The 18545-nt window shown below is 37.6% G+C and overlaps 1 protein-coding gene across 5 annotated transcripts in view; it reads left to right on the top strand.

Annotated features, from left to right (window-relative positions):
- The window catches only part of EXOC4 (exocyst complex component 4), a 778194-nt gene that overhangs the window by 257736 nt on the left and 501913 nt on the right, over window positions 1-18545 (top strand). The gene's annotated exons all lie outside the window — the stretch shown is intronic.

The following is an 18545-nucleotide window of genomic DNA, read 5'->3' as shown; positions in this document are numbered from 1 at the left end:
CACATTAGCAGCAAATCTGAACTTGCTGATTAGTAAAGTGGATGAAAATCACAGCTCTGTGTGTGTCCAAATAGCTACTCATCAGCAAGGCTTGTGATGGGGTCTGATGGTTTAATGCAGGCCCTAATCAAGGGCTAAGAAATGTTTTCTCTGCAGTTTAACCTAGTAGTATTGAATTACATTAATATGTATATACACTTGCATACACATACACACACAGAAATAGTGTTAGTCAACGTTCAAAGTCAGTCAGGCTGAATCAAACAAAGGAAGGAAATAAATAGACTTTGAGGATGGCTTCCCTTGTGATTTCAAATCGACCGACAGACATAAACAGCATATTTACCTTTGGTCTTATTGAGTGACTCATATGCAGCTGAAGAACCAGCTTGATTGAAAATATACTGTCTTTGGGGACGTAAACTGAAAGACTATGGGGTAGATGGGATAGATTTCATATTCAAAGCTGACATTCTCCCAAGTGGCGTTAGTTGCTTGCTTCGAAGTGGCACTTGTATAGATGTGTTAATACACATTTGGATTTTTGTGCTGATGAGGAATAATACTAAAACGACATTGGAGTCATTATTTGGAGATGGTCATGCATTAGGTAATATCTCTGCTTGAGCACATGAATCAAATATATATTTTTGGAACAACCTTTTTGTGTATCAGGTAAACTCAAATACTGTTAAGGTGAATGTCCACTTTAAAACCTAATGTCTCTGTGTAGTCAACTTTTGACATGGCATCTTTATTTTCGGAGGTCATTGTCATCCTGACTTTACTGATAAAGTTCTGAGCAGGTAAGGGACTTGTCCAAAGTCACACTATCCATAAGTAAAAGATGGACCTCGAATGTGAGTCAGAGACTCTGGGTATAGTAACTGTCTTTTAACCACAGGGCAACTGCCTTGTTTATGTGGCCGAACATGATTCTAGATAATTATGTAAGGGTTTCATTTTTTAAAAAAATTCTTCATATCTTGCTGCTTACAGTCACATCTGAATGACCACAGCCATTGTGAACCCTAACTTCATTTAGGATAAGAACATTGGAGAATGCAAGGATGACACCACAGTTGGCACCAGAATTCTCTGAGTGGGTTGTAGGATTTCCATTCAAACTAAGGAGAGTAGGGAGGTCAGGTCTCTGGTGCTTATGGAAACCAACTTAGTGATATTTTAAGGTAATACCGATTCTTTTGTCCGGTTAAAAATTTTTACTTTATAGGTTTTTTTTTGTTGTTACATAGAATCTAGCCCTGGAAACATGTATATCTTCCAAACATGTCGTCATTTTCTTTTTCTAAGACTAGTGGGTGCATGTTCAAGTATTTCCAGCATACATTTTGTTGTTATAAACTGAATGAACATAATCATTTTCTTCCCGGATTTCTGTTACTACCACATTTTCTCTTTTCTCATGGCTCAGAGTAATGGAGTGCTATCACATTTATTTCTCTTGTCTTTTATGCCAGGCTGTTTTATTTTGCTTCTTTCTGGGTCTAGAAAGTTTTGTTCAGACATAGACCTGTGAGGCAGCAGGCTCATATGATGGAAAGAGGGTGGGCTTTTGAGACAAAGACCTGAATGAGGATTCTTCCTTCTTCGCTTACTAGCTTTTTGAGTTACTAAACTTTTTCCTGATATAGTCATGTCCTGATCTGTAATGATAGGAATTAGTTGGGTTATTGTGAAGACTAAATAGGGCAACTGAAGAGAAATGGCTACCATATTCCCCAGTCAGTGAGTATTCAACAAATTAGAATGTTCCATTTCCCATACTTTTCATATTCCCTTCCCTTCCTCCCCCTCTCTTTGTGTACAACCCCAATTCTTAGGTAGTCTTAGGAGATCACACTTAGCTCTTTGAAGATCACTTTGACTATGCTGCGGTCATTAGTGTTAGACAAACAGGGTCATCAATGTTGTTTCTAACCAGCCTTCTTATTTCAGCAAAGTATTAGTGGATACAGTCTCCATCATACTACTTTTGCCATCCTTCCTGTTGTCTCCCATGTTGCCTGTTTTATCTGAGCTTATTTCTTTCTGCCTGTTGATTTGTTTTAAAACACTCCTTATCAAGTTGACAGACTTCCTGTCAAACATCTTGGTTGTAGGAATAGGAATGGCTGTGAATAACAGAGACTCAGTGGACCAGTGGTATAAACAAGATAGAATTTTCTTTTTCACATAAAAGCCTGGCAGTCAAGTCCTGGTATCCTGGTATGGTGGCTTTGATCCATGATGTCTTCAAGGAACCAGGCCCTAGCTTTTTCAATGTTTTTTTATGTGTGTGCTCTATCCTAAGGTCTCCTTGTCCAAGATAGGTACTTCAGTTCTTGCCATCATATCTATATATTAGCAAGAAGAAGGCAGGGACAAAATGGGACGTGTCTCTCTCTCTCTGGAAGCTGTTCACACTGCCTTCCTCTTATATTTCTTTTGTTAAAACTTAGTTACGTGACCATACCTCCCTGGAAGGAAGACTCAGAAATGTAGTCTGTTTCAATCATTCACGTGCTGGGAAGAAAGAGAGAATGGATATTTGAGGACAGCTAGCAAGTGTCTACTTTGTTGCTTTTTGTGAGATGGGCTATATCCTTAGTAGGAGTGTCAGTAAATCACATTCTTTTCTTTTACACATTTTATGTAGCAGCTTGTTTACTTCTTGTACTGCACGTTACCTTTTTAAGTCTATACTATGTGGAAATGGAATACCACCTGTACTCTATTATGTTCATTTTCTTGTCAAGAGAAACGTGTCTCTACCAGTCAGATTCTTTGTTCCTGCATGAGTCAGTTACCGTGATCATTGGCTGCATGCTTAGCAGGCAAACCTAGTAGATGCCCTCTTGGATTTTTTTTCTCCACGTTCCTCTGAAAGTAGTTCAACATGTGTGTTTTAATATTGTCTTCAACTGGAATAATGGTGGTCTGTGAAGTCATAGTGCATATTTAAAGTGTGTCAGTACTCAAGTGTAATCATGAACTGTATTGAAGAAGTAATTGTAACAAGTTTTACATATTTATCACAAGTCTATATTTTGGTTCATTTTGATTTATAAATAGATGTTTTCTTTCTTCAGTAGTAACAACTACAAGAACTCCTGCTTCTTTCACATACTTTATTGTAATTGACAGATGTGAGGCCATATGAGTATTTTTATCTTAACAGGTGAGATGACAGGCTTCAAGAGGCTGGGTAACTTGACCAAGGTCATATAATAGTAAGCAGCAGACCTAAGACTTAACCACAGGTCTTTGACTGCAAACTCAGTTCCTTCTGCACTGTGGTGCTGACCTGGAAAATAAGTGCATTCCTTCACCTGCCACAGATTGTGAATTCTCAGAATTCCCCGTTGCTGCCTTTTCAGAATGGATGGATCATCCTCCAGGGGAGAGCCCTCATTTCAACCCAAGTGTCCGGCTACTCAAGCGCTTTTTCTTTATTTGCTGTTTAAAGGTTTTCTCCTGATCCATAGCTCAACAAAGATCTCCTTTCCCCTCCTTTTACCATTGGTCCTTTTTCCTTTTCTTCTATGATTGAATTTATAATATATATAAAAAAAATTGTGTCTGTGCTCTCAAGGCACTTCAGATCTCTGTAGGGGTGCATAGTATACCTATAGGAAAGGGTCACATTGCCGCACTTGCCTCAGTGAAATTGCTGCACGTGTATGGTTTTTCTCTTTTAATGTTCCTTATCCAGTACATTCTTAGTGTGAACTGATACTTACCTGTCATCCTGTATTCCAAAAACATTCACTTAATTTATCTTTGACCCATGTACCTTATATCTATGGTATGCATAAGACTGTTTATGCTTTTACACAGTTAATGCTAGAAGGAACAAATTTCTATTTACACACACACACACACACACACTTTAATTATAAGTACAAGGAGTGGTGCTGAAGGCAGTGTCAGAGCGTCCTGCCTCTGCGTGGAAATGGGGATGGTATCACTCTTCTCTCTTTCCTACTTCAAGCACTGTGATGCTTTCATTAGTCAAAAAGTTTTTTTTTCTTTATTGTCATAAGCTGGTATCTGATGCAAATAGCCATCTCTTCTGTATCTCATTTTGTCCTTAACCTTACCTCCTGAGCTGTATCTTCCCGTTTTGCATAACTGCCAAGGTCCAAACTTTAAAATGAAATTCGATTATGAACATTTGATAAGAACGACTTAACAGAGTTCCGAATCTCAGTTGCTGTCTATGCCTTGCTGAGTTAAGTGAAAATAGAGTATTTTTGTTTCTGCTAAGAATAGGAAAAGCCATTTGTTTCAGACATAGGATCTTTCTAAAAGCTAACCATAATATCTGTGTAGGTTGTGATGATTTAATAATTTGCAGTTTTCATATATAGGACAGAAAATTGTAATACAGTTTTATAAGCATGAAAACTTTCCCCAGGTCCCATCATGGCTATAACCTGAATGTTTAGTTGTCCTTCTGGAAGACGGTCATAGCTCTGTGAGGTTTATGGTGCCTTAGCCTTGAGAATTTGTAGACTCCTCCAGAACATCTGAGGAGGCGTGGCAGAGGGCACTGCTGCTCTACATCCGATGGGTTTACTATAGAAATCTCTTAAAATCCCTTCTTGCTTTGATTCTTTGATAAGCCATTCTGTAATTCAGATATGTGAAAGAAGAAAGATCACCAGCCACTTCCCAAAGCTGGGAGGAGCAGTTAGCTATTTCCTGTCTGTAGTTTTGAGTACTTCAGAGGGAAGGCATTAGATAAACATAAGGGATTTTTTGTTACAAGTATTGCCATTACTTGTTATCATTTATGTAGCACCTGCCTGACTAATGCAGTTGCTTATGGGAGCTGCAATTTTATTCCTGAAGGCCACTTTTTGTCATTATGTAATGTGTGGTAAACCACATAACATCTAAATGTTGCCATTGGATTTCTTTTTTTCTTCAAACTCCAGCCCTGCAATACTGTTTCTGTTCTATTTGTCAGTGAGCCACTAATGGAAATTTCTTAGGAACATATGGTACTAGGTGCCCAGGGAGAGAAAACATTAAAAAGCAGTGTAACTCCAACTGATTACCCCATCATAATTCTTATGACCTCAGAAAACTATTAAAAGAACATTAATAAGTTTTCCATGCGTGGCTTCATTTTTATAACCAGTTGATAAATTGCTAAGTTGCTTTTTTATTTACAAACATAATTTCCAAATTTGTGCTTTCATTTGCGAATGCAGGGCTCATTGTATATATGTAGATGTGTGTTTTCTTGCCATTTCTTCCTCCTTCATAAGCTTTGGGTCTCTTACTCTGAAAGGTTCTTGCCCGGCGTTACCAATTTGCAAGTTACAGAGCGAGATATTGACCTGGTAGACTTTGCCAGTTTTACTTGGACAGCTAATAGTTTCCCATGATAGAGAAAAACTTGCTTGCAGAGACACGCTTATTTATCCTCTATGCACTTCTCATCAAAAAACTTAAAAATTTCGTCTTGAAATCTGGCACCTCTTGATATGTAGAGTATTTTTATAGGATGAATCAAAGCACTTCTCGCTAGTTATTTTCCTTTTACTGATAATACTAAAAATCATGTTTTTAATTTTAGGAACATGAAAGATTTCACATTCAAATAGGTAACAGGAAAATCATAGCCCATCTTCTGAGTATTTATTCTACATGAAATAATTAGATTTAATTAAGCTAATTATAGTCCTTTTTTTTTTCTTACTGGAAATTATTCCCCCCATTTTTTTTTTTTGAAACAGTTTGAGAATTTGGACAACACACAGGAAGCATAAGTTACATATGTCCTCTCTGAGAATCTGTGCCCAGAGGCCGCTTGGATTCATTTTCGATGTTAAAATCCCCACCACTGTGACCTGCTCCATTCTTTAGCACTGCTGGTTATCATCTCCCTGATCTTTGAAAGGTGCTGGCCACAAACATTTGGAAGTGATGATGCACCGTGCCTCATAAGCAGTTCCTTTTAGGTGTGAATCATCTAACCAGGTTCATCTGTATTTTAAAAAGAAATTCTTATCTGTACTTGGGCCTTAATTTGGTGGGTATTGCAGCACTATGACAGAGTAAGAACTTCTAGGCGGTGTTGGGAGTCATCTGGGAGGGGAGAAGTTTTGCTCAGGCACTGTATTTGCTTCATGGGAGTGAAGGGCTACCAGTGAGGAAGGCAGAGGTTCAAGTCTCTCTCCTGGTGGTCATGCACTTCCAATTCTTGGGACACTCTAAGGTCCTGACCTCTCATATCAGTCTGTTTGTTTTTAGTACACAGTATAAGTGCATTTTATAAACTTACTTTAAAAATTACTTTCAAATAGTAGATCATGTGGAGAATGCCCATTTCTTTTTTTAAATTGAGAAATAACTGACAGATAACATGAAGATTAAGGTGTACAGCAAGCTGATTTGATTTATATATTGCCGTTTGATACCATCATGGCATCAGCTAATACCTCTATCATTTCACATAATAATCATTTCTTTTTGTGGCAAGAACAATTAAGATCTAGTCTCCTAGCAACTTTGAAGTTTATAATACAGTATCTTTGACTGTAATCACTATGCTGCGCAGTAGATCTCCAGGACTTATTTATCTACTAATTGCAAGTTTGTAGCCTTAAAATTTCCCCAATTGCTCTATTCCCCAAGCCCTTGGTAACCACCAAGCAAGCAAAGTTTTTAGGAGATTGGGTTTCTTTGATTTCACATATAAGTGATACCATATAGTAACTCTTCCTCCGTCTGGTTTATCCACTTAGTATAATGCCCTGAAGGTCCATTTGTGTTGTTACAAATGGCAAGATGTCCCTCTTTCTCATAGCTGGATAATATTCCATTTTATATATATATATAAAAAGATGTGGCACACATATGTGCGCCACATCTTTATCTATTTATCTGTTGAATGACACTTAGGTTGTTTCCATATCTTGGCTATTGTGAATAATGCTGTAATAAATTTGGGAGTTCAGATATCTTTTCAATACCATTTTCATTTCCTTTGGTTGTGTATCCAGAAGTGGAATGCTGGGTCACATGATGGTTACATTAAAAAATTTTTGAGGGACCTCCATACTGTTTTCCAAAGTGTGTGCACCAGTCAGTGTTCCTTTCAGGAGTGTGCAGGGGTTCTCTTTTCCGTACATCCTTGCTGATCCTTGTTATTGCCTGTCATCATGATGATAGTGAGAGAATGCCCATTTAAAGCTGTTCACAAAATGATTTGAAATGTTCAAAACTGAGTGAATGGCACAATTCGGTAATTCATTAATGGTATTTTATTTTTTTCTGTGTATCCAGAAAAATTCTAGTTGTTCTTTGCACACTTATTGATGGATTCAGAATGAAAATTTAGAGATTAAAAATATTAATAATATTGTGTTTACACTGGAAATAAACCAATTGGACATAAGATGATTTCAGGTATCAAGATGATTTTTGGCTTATATTCAGTTAGAGCACAAAGTTAACAGCTTGAGTGTTTGAGAAACCTGAGTGTTTTAGATTTGTTTGAACTCTTGGTTGGTCTTGCAGTTTAGTCTGTGACATTTAATTCCCTTTGGTAATGAGTTAATAAGGCAATTTGGGATTTTTTTATAACTCTTGCAAAATTCCCTATATATGTAAATTGAGTTTCTGACATAATCTCTATAGTCCAAGATTTTTTCTTAAGGCAGAATTTTATGTTTCCACTTACCATTCATCTTTATTTCATTATTTCTTTGGAATCTCAGTAGGTTACCATGAGTATCTTGGTATCATTTAATTAATTCTATTGACCCCACCCAAGCTGTTACTCAGTTGGTGTTACCTAGTGTGGAGCTTCAGAGGAGTATTTTTGTACTCTTAATTTCTAATTGGTGATATTTGTGGGCAAGTTCCCTTCTTCATTTTACCTGATTCCTTAATTCCATTTTGCTTGAGTTGATCACTTGAACAGCTTCACCCATCCTTCATACAGTAAGCTTTCATATATATACTAACTCTATTAGGTTTCCCTTATGCTGTCTTTTCTTCAACCACAGTAATCCCAGTTCTTTCAAGCTTATTTCGGTACTGCTTTTATCCAGGCTTTAATAATTTCAGTGGCTTCTTCTAGATCTTCTTTAGGAAACTGTAGTATGAGATTATAAAATGAGCCTACTGCTAGAAGTGTGCTCGTCGTTTATCCTCTATATCAGTAAAATTCTTTGAGATCCTCAAACCGAAGCCTCCATGGAAGCATTTATTATTTGTTCAAATATGGCCATAAAAATCGACTTTGCAATCATATTGAGTCATCTTGACAGTGCTGTGAGTGACAGAAACTAATCTTATCTGCTAGCTAGCATTTTAAAAATGATAAATGTACCTTCAGTCTTTAGTTAGCCTGTAAATGAAATTAGGTTTATCTTATTTCTCCAAGAAATAGGATTACTTAGAAAATTTTGAATTATGCCTTTCTGAGCAAAGTTAAATAAGAAAAGCTAGGGGCTACATTTTGATTATTATTATATACATACATTTTTTGCCTGGCTTTTAGCACCAAATAATGGTGCTTTGGGAAAAGGAAAGTGTTAAAAACTCATTATGTATTTCCTGAAGAGAAGAAAAGATTCTTCATCATGCGTGCGACCTGACTTAAAAATTATACCCAGATAGACTGAAAAATACATGTATAAGATTAGTATTTGCCAGGTATTTCTTTCTTTTTTCAGATATAAAATATAAAATATTGATAATCACAGCATGTCTAGCATTGTTTTATGTCTCCTTTCTAGTCCCTTAATCATTTAAAGGTGAAGCTAAATTGAAATCTAGTACAGTTCCTGCTGGTAAAGTGAGTTTTAGAGTAATTTTCGCCATTAATTTGTTTTCCCAGTAGGGCACTGATTTACCTTACTTCTTCATGGGATTCTGCCATCTTTGTTTTGAAATTATCTTTTCTTTGTCTGTCAGGATCAAGGACTTTAGTAGAACCCAGTTTGACCAACTCCTGTAACAAATTAAATTAGGTCACTTCAGTGTCTAATACCTTTTTATTCTGTATTTTAACTGAAATTTCGGAGCCTTAACAGTATTTTTTTTTTTTTTTGTCTTTCCTCTTATTTTTGATCTCCAGGACCATGCTAATCAGTTTTTTAGATGGTATTTTGTCAAATGTGAGGTTTAACCAAATCAAGGGAATTAAAGCAGTAACCTTTTATGTTCTGTTTCTAAAGCAACAGGATATTGATGTGCTGGGTTGATTGGCTGTGGGACAAACCTTGTTATCTTTCATTTGTAGAATTCCTCCCTTCTTTTTCCTGGTCAGCAGGCTTCAGAGCTTTGTATCTCATACATGAAATAATAGGGAGATAAGCTTGGACTGAGTAGGAGGATAACTCTTCACCTTTTGTTCTGATGATTTTTTTTTTAATTCCATTTCACTTAGGCCTTTTAAAAAGTCAAGGGATTTTTATATATGCTTGGTGTTAGAAATTTGCAAGGGGTAAAAAAAGGTTACTTACACATTTTTTAAGCCTCTGAATGGTAGTTATTTTTCTGTGAAATAATCGTAAATGAGAGATTTTCCTCCATCTACAATTTCAGTTCAAGACTCTTGCTTTATGGATGAAATGTATAGTAATGCCTCATTTGTTAGTATCGTTAAGGAATGCAGTGTCTCTCAAAAGTTAATTTTCCAGGTAACTGAATCCTACCTCTGGGAATCACATTGGTGTTCAGTGGACACGGTGTGGGCTTTTGAGTCAAACCCAAGAATCCTAGCTCCTCCAGTTTTTAGATGTTGAACAAGTAGTTGAAATTCTCTGAGCCTCAATCTTCTCTTTTCTAAAGATGGACTTGTAATAATACTGACTTCAGTGATTTACCCTGAGCATTAAATGTGTATAAAGCACCTAGGACAGCACTTGATAGCCATTTAATACTTACTAGGTTCTTTAAATATCATAACTTAATTTCCTTTCTCTTACTGTTTTCCACAGAATCAGTTAGGTTTTTACCTTCTAATAGTTTGCTTATCTTTAATGGTTTTCCGTATTTGCTACATGTTACCCAGTTCAGGTTCATTTCTTTACTCGCTTAAACTATTCTCATTATTAAAGGGTCTTAACGGCCATCTAGTTTGACGACTTTCCCAATTCTTAAATTTTCTCCGCGTTACTTCAAGTAGTTTTCCAGTCTGCATCTATTGCTTAAACAACCTGGTCCTCCTTTGACCCTGTCTAGCCTCAGGGAATGTCTAATCTCCTTGTCACATGGCAGCCCTTGTGCTACACAAGGATGGCCAGCATTTTCCTCCTCAGTCTTTTGTTTCCACATGAAAACCCTCCGTTCTCAGTTTATATTTCTAGGTTTCTAGTGCCCTTGACATTCTGATGAATATTCTTCACTATTCGAGTTGGTTCAAATCACTCTTCAAAATGGAAACTTTTCACCAAATAGGATTTAACCTGCCCAGAGGAGAGTTGGATGGTTTACTTCTCTTGTTCAGGTGCTGTGCATCTGCTAATGGAACCCCCCATTACTCTAGATATACTTTGTAGCTAGTTATTCTGCTGATTCATTGTGACTTTTAAAGGTTGTTCATTAGTGGTGTTTTAAACATCACTTGTCCATTTTATTGTTTTTAAGGTGAAGTTTAAGATGTAAGTTACTGTAATTTAAATTCTAGCCGGAATAAGCAGGCAAAGAGAGGCAACAAAGGGCCAGGTAATTTATTTAAATGCCCCCGGGTGAGGTTCTATGGCCTTCTTGCCCGAGGCCAGAGAAGTCCCGCCCGGTTAGGGAGGTGGGGCGCTTATAAGGGATTAGGAGGGGGAGGAGTGGGCAAGCTATCCTAAGGGGTGTTGAGAGGTACGATTGGCTAAAGGTGACATAATAGACAACTAGAAACTTTTTTCCTTCCAAGAGGGAGGGGGCTGACATCCGGGTCCGAGTTGGCACATCAGCATGGAATTCAGGGAGAGCTGTCCCCTTTCCATATACAGCACGGACTTTGGGGTCTGGTCTGTTCTCCCCCTATGGCATCTCTCTGTTCCGTTTGCATGTCCTTGTTTTTCCTTTCTCCAGCCTAACAGTTGCATACACTAAAATTCAGTATTTTTAGGTGGACAATTGGAGTTTTGACAAATGTATGCAGTCCTGTATATATTACCACATTCAGTATATAGAACATTTTCCCTCATTCCTAAAAGTCTCCCTGGTACCCCTTTAGAGTCAATTTCTTACCTTACTCCCAGCTTCTATCAACCTTTCTATCCCTGCAGGTTGGCTTTCTCTAGCTACCATTCTATTCATACATGGCTGATTTTTCTGCTCTGTAATAGAACTTGATCTTTATTCTTTTAAATTTTCTTCACCTCGGTTTGAGTGCATAGCTCTAGGCTATCGTGATCTTTTGAGACTGTAATTATGTTTTTATTGTCTTCCCAGTCTCATGATGTGCATAAGTTTGACACCTACTTTGGCTGTATTTTTCTAACATGTTACTTGGGGGGAAAAAAAGCTGACCAAAGGCAAGATCAAAATGTAAAACCCTTGTTTGACACTAGAGAGCATCCTCTAAGATGATGTTTATTATCAGTCTCTTCTGGTGATGTACTTAATGAATCCACCTAAGTATATTGTTGTTCTGCTTATATTTATACATTTATTTCAAACCAAGGACAGCACAAGAAATCTTGGAAAATGGAAGTGTGGAACACAGTTTCCATCCTGATTTCCATTACCTAATAGTGTAGTAACCTTTTCTGCCTGCTAACATGACTTTGAAACCATTGTAGGTATGCTGTTTGTTAAAATTCATGTTTCTCTTTGTCATCTCCGTTCCTTGACAGTTTAATTTTGAAGTTTATATACCTACTACTTTCCATTAATCATAAGTGGTAAGAAACCAATAAAGTTTGTTTCTCAAGTGATATTTTTCTGATGAATCAAAACATTTGTGAAGTATGTTGTATTTGTATTTGAATTGAAGCCAGGGTTTTTGTTATGGAACTCTGGTCAGTTTTCATTAGATATTAAAAAACCCTCTACTGGTAGGGAAGAGATGTTACATATTAAATCATTTATATTTACCAAATAAGCTCTTTAAGAACAGGCACCATGTCCCCCTTGTGTACCAGTGTGATCACAGAATCAAGCGGGATGCCAGGCACACAGTAGGTGCTCCCTAAATAAGCATCCTAACTCTAGCACCAGCTCTTTCATAGCAAATGTTCTGACTTTAGTTGTAATAAATACCAGGCCCTGTTTACTCGTTTTATTATGCATTTGTGGTCATCATTTACAATAACAGTTATTTTTCCCGCATGAATTTAAATAATAAAGGTTTTCAAAAGAATGCAGCTCCAAGTTTGAGACTATAACCTTTATCTTTAAGCAATTTCTAGTATTTGACACCTAATTTTTTTCTCGGGAGTAACGGTTTACTGTTTTTTATTACCAGCAGCAGCATCATTAGTGCAAGGCTTTTGCACTTTATCACCCGTTCTTATGAATTAAAAAAAACATAAGTACTCTAATTTAGCTGAGATGCAACTCCATGAGTGCTGTCCCGTGTTCCCCAATCCCACAGTGAGGCATGGTGCCAGCTTCCAGATTTTTACCTGTGATGGTCTTTTTGATGTGTCACTTTGGCTAAGCTACAGCCCCTCCCGAGTTCAATAGAATGCTAATCTAGGTGTTGCTGTGAATGTATGTTGTAGAAATGAAAATATCAAGTCCATAATTAGTTGACTCTAAGTGTGGGAAATTATGTTAGATAATCTGGCTGGGCCTGATTCCACCAGCAAAAGGTCTTAAAAAGAAGAGCTGCAGCTTCCCTGAAAAAGCAATTCTCCCTTGGACAACAGCTTGAGTGGTGCCTGAGAGGTAGGACCTTCCCTTCCTGACAGCCTACCCTACCGATTTGGGCCTTGCCTAGCCAGCTCCCAGTCCTTTGTAGTCTCTTAATCCTTATCTCCTACTGATCCTGTTTCTCATCAGGTAATGACTGATACATTACCCTGTCAGAAAGGTGCTTCCTCATCATTTTATAATGAATAGTGTGATGCAAAGCATGGTTCCTAATTCACGGGTCTGTTGCTATGTCAAAGGTTACAAAAGACTCTTGCTAGGTCAGAAGTGCCTCTGTTTTGCATACTTTTCAGTTGCAGGGCTCCCCTAAACTGTACTGTACTGCTGTAGCTCTCACCGCTTTGCCATTTGATTTTTTTTTTCCCCCAGGTTTTTCTTCAGAATGAAAGTTTTATCTTGTGATTTTTCTTGTCTCGAGTGTAGAGAGATAATGCTCTTGTAATTTTAGTTGTTTTGAAATTGCTCTGTTTACTTTTTTCAGAGAAGAAAAGTAACTGCTGTGCATTTATATGAACTGTTCAGTAGTTAGGCATAGAATATGTCAGCACAAGGTTTAAAACGTGAATGTTCTAGAGCACCAGTACAGAGCATTGATGCAGAGGGGATGTCAGTTATTCGGAAGTTACATTCCAGGATTCTGTCACGTGCTGATTTAATGCCAAAGCATATGGATCTCCATACGGCGTTTCTTTTGGTGTCTTTACCACCTGTAATCTAGCTGATTTTCATTCGTTTAAATTTGTCCAAGAGGTAAGCAAACTAAATATGGAAATGGGAATAACATGCCAGTGTTAAAATGCTGAAGTTTGGGATGAGTTACTGTTATTATAGTAATTACCAAGAAAATAAAGTCATTAAATGAGTGCATTCGTACTACAGTGGTAGTGTTTCTATTACCTCATTAACAGCGGGGAGCAGTATATCCATTTCTGACTTGTGGACTGGAGAGGAAAAGCATTTTTTTATTTTATTTTATTGAATCTTCATAAAAAGATAGAGTTGGATCATTTTGGACATCTTTAAAAGTAGTAATAATAATGATGGATTTTAACATGTTTTCATGGTTCAGCAATAATGGCATTGTGACTAGCGTTTGGCATTTTGATTGACTATAAAAAGTAATAAAACTGGTTGCATTCTGACTCCATGATATTGTAGTTGTTTTATATCATTAAGGATTTTTGATTTCAGAAATTGGGGAAGAAAGAAAAACAACAAACATGGCTCCACTGAACCTGGTTTTCAGACCTCATAAAAATGCCCCTCCGAGCTCCAGCAGAGTTACTGGTTTATGTGTCAGCTAGCATTGTTTTACATCGCATAATGCTTTAGCTTCTCTTCAAAGCAGCTGTTTTAATAGGCAGGGCAGAAATCATTGAGGATGTTTGTGTTACTGTTGCCATGTAAAAACAAAAAGGTGCCTCTTGTTTACAGTCTAGCCAACATCTGATCCTTTTAACTGGAGGTATTTTACTGATAGCCACATGTTGGGGACATTGAAGCACAATTTTTGATACTTGAGATGATGTCAACAGCCAGATATGTTAGGTTTACCTCTTCTGCACGGTAGTTCCCCCCAGGAATGCATGGCAAATTGAAGAGCTGCTGCAGGCCCCCTTTGCTGAGACTTGATGGTGTCTTGGAATGAGGTTGGAGAGGAGGAATAGTTCCCCCAACTGGAGCTAGAACTGATGATATGCGTCTAACCGACCCAGTCAGCCCAGTCAGACTGCACGAGTGTATCTCCCACCCTGTTAATAGCACCTGGCACTGTGTCTGGTGCAAAATACTGAACACCGTATTTTCTTGATTATAAAACATCATATTTTTTCACATTTAAATGTTTCTGAAATCAAGGCACATCTCACCATTGATGAGTTGTGTTTACTTTCCTCTTCAGCAATTTTTCCTCCGTCTTTGAACAAAATGCATTTGAGATTTAACAGAACAAGCAGCAGAACTCACCTTCCTTATGTCTGAATTTTTTGCCTTTAGGGTAGTTGGAGGATCACTGGGTTAGCCCGCACCAGGCTCTGATACTGCCCTTGCCGTTTACTAGCAAGTGGGTGATGCTGAGCAGGTTGCAGAATCTCCGGCATTGATTCTTCATTGATAAAGCAGGGACAATATTCTGTATCCTACTTATATGATAATTATTCCTCTAAGAAAGTTTTCATGGTTTTACTGTGTCATGAGGCATTGGAGCATCTGAACAAATCAATAAGATCATGAATATAAAGTGTGGTATACATGAAAAGATATATGACAATGTGTCTGTAATTTATATACATTTTTATTCCCACTACCCCAATTAATTCAGACCTTTTGCTACATCACGCTTGGATTACGTCTGTTTTCTACTAAATAAATTCCCTGTCTCTGGCTTTTATAGAGTATGCTGAGTAGTCCTGAAGTAATGTTTCAGATTTGTTACTTTCCTTTTCAAGGGTTGTGTTTGTGCCACCTGTCTACTCCTCCAGCTGCCACTTTCTCCTTGGACTTCTTCCTCCCACTCCATCCTTGAGCTACTTGCTTTTCCTCAAGCTCTTCATGCTTGCCAGCTGCATGCCTGGTCTACATAGAATCTTTTCTCCCTTCCAAACTCAGTCTGTATCAACTCGATAAAACCTGATCTAGTGTTCAAAGCCCATCTCAAATATGATTTTCTACCTTTAATTATGTTCTACACTTTACCAGACCCTATAATAGAAAGTGGGAGCCAGGAATAAGGAATGGCAGCCAAGGGGAGCTATGACCCAGTGACCCAGTGTGATTTTCTCTTGTTCCGATCACAATGAGAGGTGATCCCAGGTTTTGTTTTGCTGTTGGACAAATGGCAAGTTGGGGTAGGTTTTTCTCTCTCAGCATGTGAACCAGTGCCTCCTGCCTCCACCTGTGTCTATTCTATATTGCTTAAATTTTCCTTTACCTAACAAGTAGATTTTATGTAGATCCATAAATATTCCTATTTTATATAGTATGTATAACACAAATTTTAAATAAATCTTATGATGTAAATTCCTTAGGAAATAAGTTGTTTGGAAGACTGCAGAAATAAACTGTCTTGAAGGTGAAAATTAAATTCAGATATCAAAAATTTTACCATTTATTATATAGATTTAGATTTCTGTGTATCAGCTTTTCTTAAAAGGTGGCAATATCTATAGGAATGCAGCCCAGGCCTTCTCCTGAAAACTGTAACGCCCTCATAGATTGTATTACTATAAACTGATCAAATTTTAAGCTTTAGCTCTCAAAGATTTAATACAGTTGACCCCTGAATAACATGGGTGTTTGTGAGTGCAGACCCCACACACAGAAATCCACATATAATGTTTGAGACCCCAAAAACTTAACTTCCAATAGCCTGTGGTATATAAAGTGGGTCTATTAACTTCAGATGCAAAAAAGAGTAGACAAGTGGAAAAGAAACGGGAAGGTATAGTGTCCAGCAGAGCAGAGAGCAAGCAGAGGGTGAATTAGCTGTTCTCCTGGCACCTGCCAGGGTTGACAGCTGCCTGCAGGTGGATGAGGCCCAGGTTGGGAGGGACACACTGAAAAGGGGCAGAGGTTTCCCACCTCTTTTCTCTCAGTTGCCCGGCCGAGTGGCACCCCTCCCAGATCATGGTGCTCTGGTTCCCGTCCAGTGAGTGATCTGTTAGCTCAGTTCGAATGCGGTGCTGATACCACTAGTGTCTCAGGTTGAGTCCTTGTATGGGTCACTATATACAAGAATATTTTTCATTTTCTAGCAACCACATCACCTGTGGAATATGCTGCCGTACCTCCAGTTACAGATACTGTATATTTATTGAAAAAAATCTGTGTATAAGTGGACCTGTGCACTTCAAGTCCATATTTTTCAAGGGTCAACTATAGTATTCTCTCGAAGTCAGAAGTCTTTATCATTAATAAGGTTTGAATAGCAGGCATCTTGAAAATATGTTTGAATTATGAGCTCCTAAGCTCTCTACACCAAAAATAGGACTGTTAGAATTTTTGTCAATTTCAACATAAATTGATCTCTGGTAGGGAAGGTCATTACTTCTGCTCTCCAGCCTTCACCTGGTCCTAGGGCAACATATGTGACATGCCTGATCTTACGCTTCAAAACATAATCAAACTGACTTTTTTCTCTCTAATAAAATCGCCATGAATCAGAATTTTAGCCACAGGGTTATTTCAGGTTTTATGCTTTGTGCCCATCGTCATGTCGTCTTCATTACTGTACTGGAATTTGCACTTCTCCGAGGCCTGCCTGTTTGCTATAGACTAGCTTTCTGCAGTCACTTTTCATCACTAGAGCCCCACCTGACTTCTCAGACAGCTTAATGTCTTCTCTTTCCTGTTCTAGTAGCTCCTTACATATTAATAATCACCACATTATATTCAATTTTTTTACTTAAATGTTTTCTCCCCAACTTGACTGTGAAATCGTTATGGGTAGGATCACGTCTTACTAATTTTTTATAACCCTGTGCCATGCAATTTACATGCAGTAAATGTTTGTGGCATCAAAAGATGGATTAACAATAATAAGATTCCTCATCTTCACATTTCCCTTAGGGACAGTAGTACGTCGTGGAATAGACAGACCCCTCTGAGACTGCTATGAATGGAAAATATTTGGGAAAGCAGTGAATTAGAAGTTATTGCAAAAATTGAACCTGGCCTGTAATGCCCCTAGGGTATGGATTAATTCATGTAACACAGAATGGCCTGGCAAGTTATTTATCTAAATAACAATGAACAAATATTTATTGAGTTCCCATCAGCCTACAGGACTGTGCTTGGTTCAGCTATTGTGTGTATAGAGAGAGGTAAGGTATGTAAATAGATGGAAAAAGCAGCAATAATTAAAATGCCTTTTTTCTTTGCTGGTCACTGAGTGTATAGTGGTTAAGAAGATGGTAGTGTGTTAGCTATGTGTTAACTGTTACATGAAACATTTCTTGTCTCATCCTCAAAGAGAAACTATAATTTTATTCTTTGTTAGCTACACTTAATTTCTTTACTGTAGTGTTTTTTGTAGTAATACCGATGTGCCCTGTTTTTATTCTATTTTTTAAATAGAATTCAGACATTCAGTTTGTTTCTCTAAGAACCTAAGTTTGAATTCAGAAGCTCTAAGGTCACTTGAAATACATATAGAAAAAACACAGACTTTGGAATCAGACTGCCAGGTTTAAATTTTGGCTTTGCTACTTCAGCTGCATGTCCATTTCATCATCCTTTGCTATTGTGCCATCTGCAAAATAAGAGCCACAGTGGTACCTACCTTATTGGGTAATTCTGAGGATCAAATAGATAATGTGCCTAAGGCTATTACCATGGTTGTTAGCTATGATAACATTCACTCAATATGCAACTGATTTTGAAGTAAAAATAAATTTGGTGCTACTACATAGCATGCAAAATACAATTTTTAATTGTAAGAATTTTGAGTTTTTTCATCTTATTTGTAAGTACATAAGGTAGTTATGCTTTTGTGACAGAATTGGCCAGACTTATTAGGCTGTTTCTGATAGGAATAGACTGTGTGCATCACTGAGAAAAGCATAATCACTTGAGGTGATTTTTTACTAACTTCATTTTTATTGCCAGTTGTTCCCCATAGTTAAGTTGTAGCAGTATAGCTCGGTACCTGTACTCTTTAACTTGTCACCAGATATGTTCTTAATGGATTGTTGTGACGTTAATGA

The sequence above is a fragment of the Manis javanica genome, chromosome 6 (genome assembly GCF_040802235.1).
Source record: "Manis javanica isolate MJ-LG chromosome 6, MJ_LKY, whole genome shotgun sequence".
Lineage (NCBI taxonomy): Eukaryota > Metazoa > Chordata > Mammalia > Pholidota > Manidae > Manis > Manis javanica.
The sequence above is the reverse complement of the archived record's forward strand: the minus strand, read 5'-3'. Positions and strand labels throughout refer to the sequence as shown.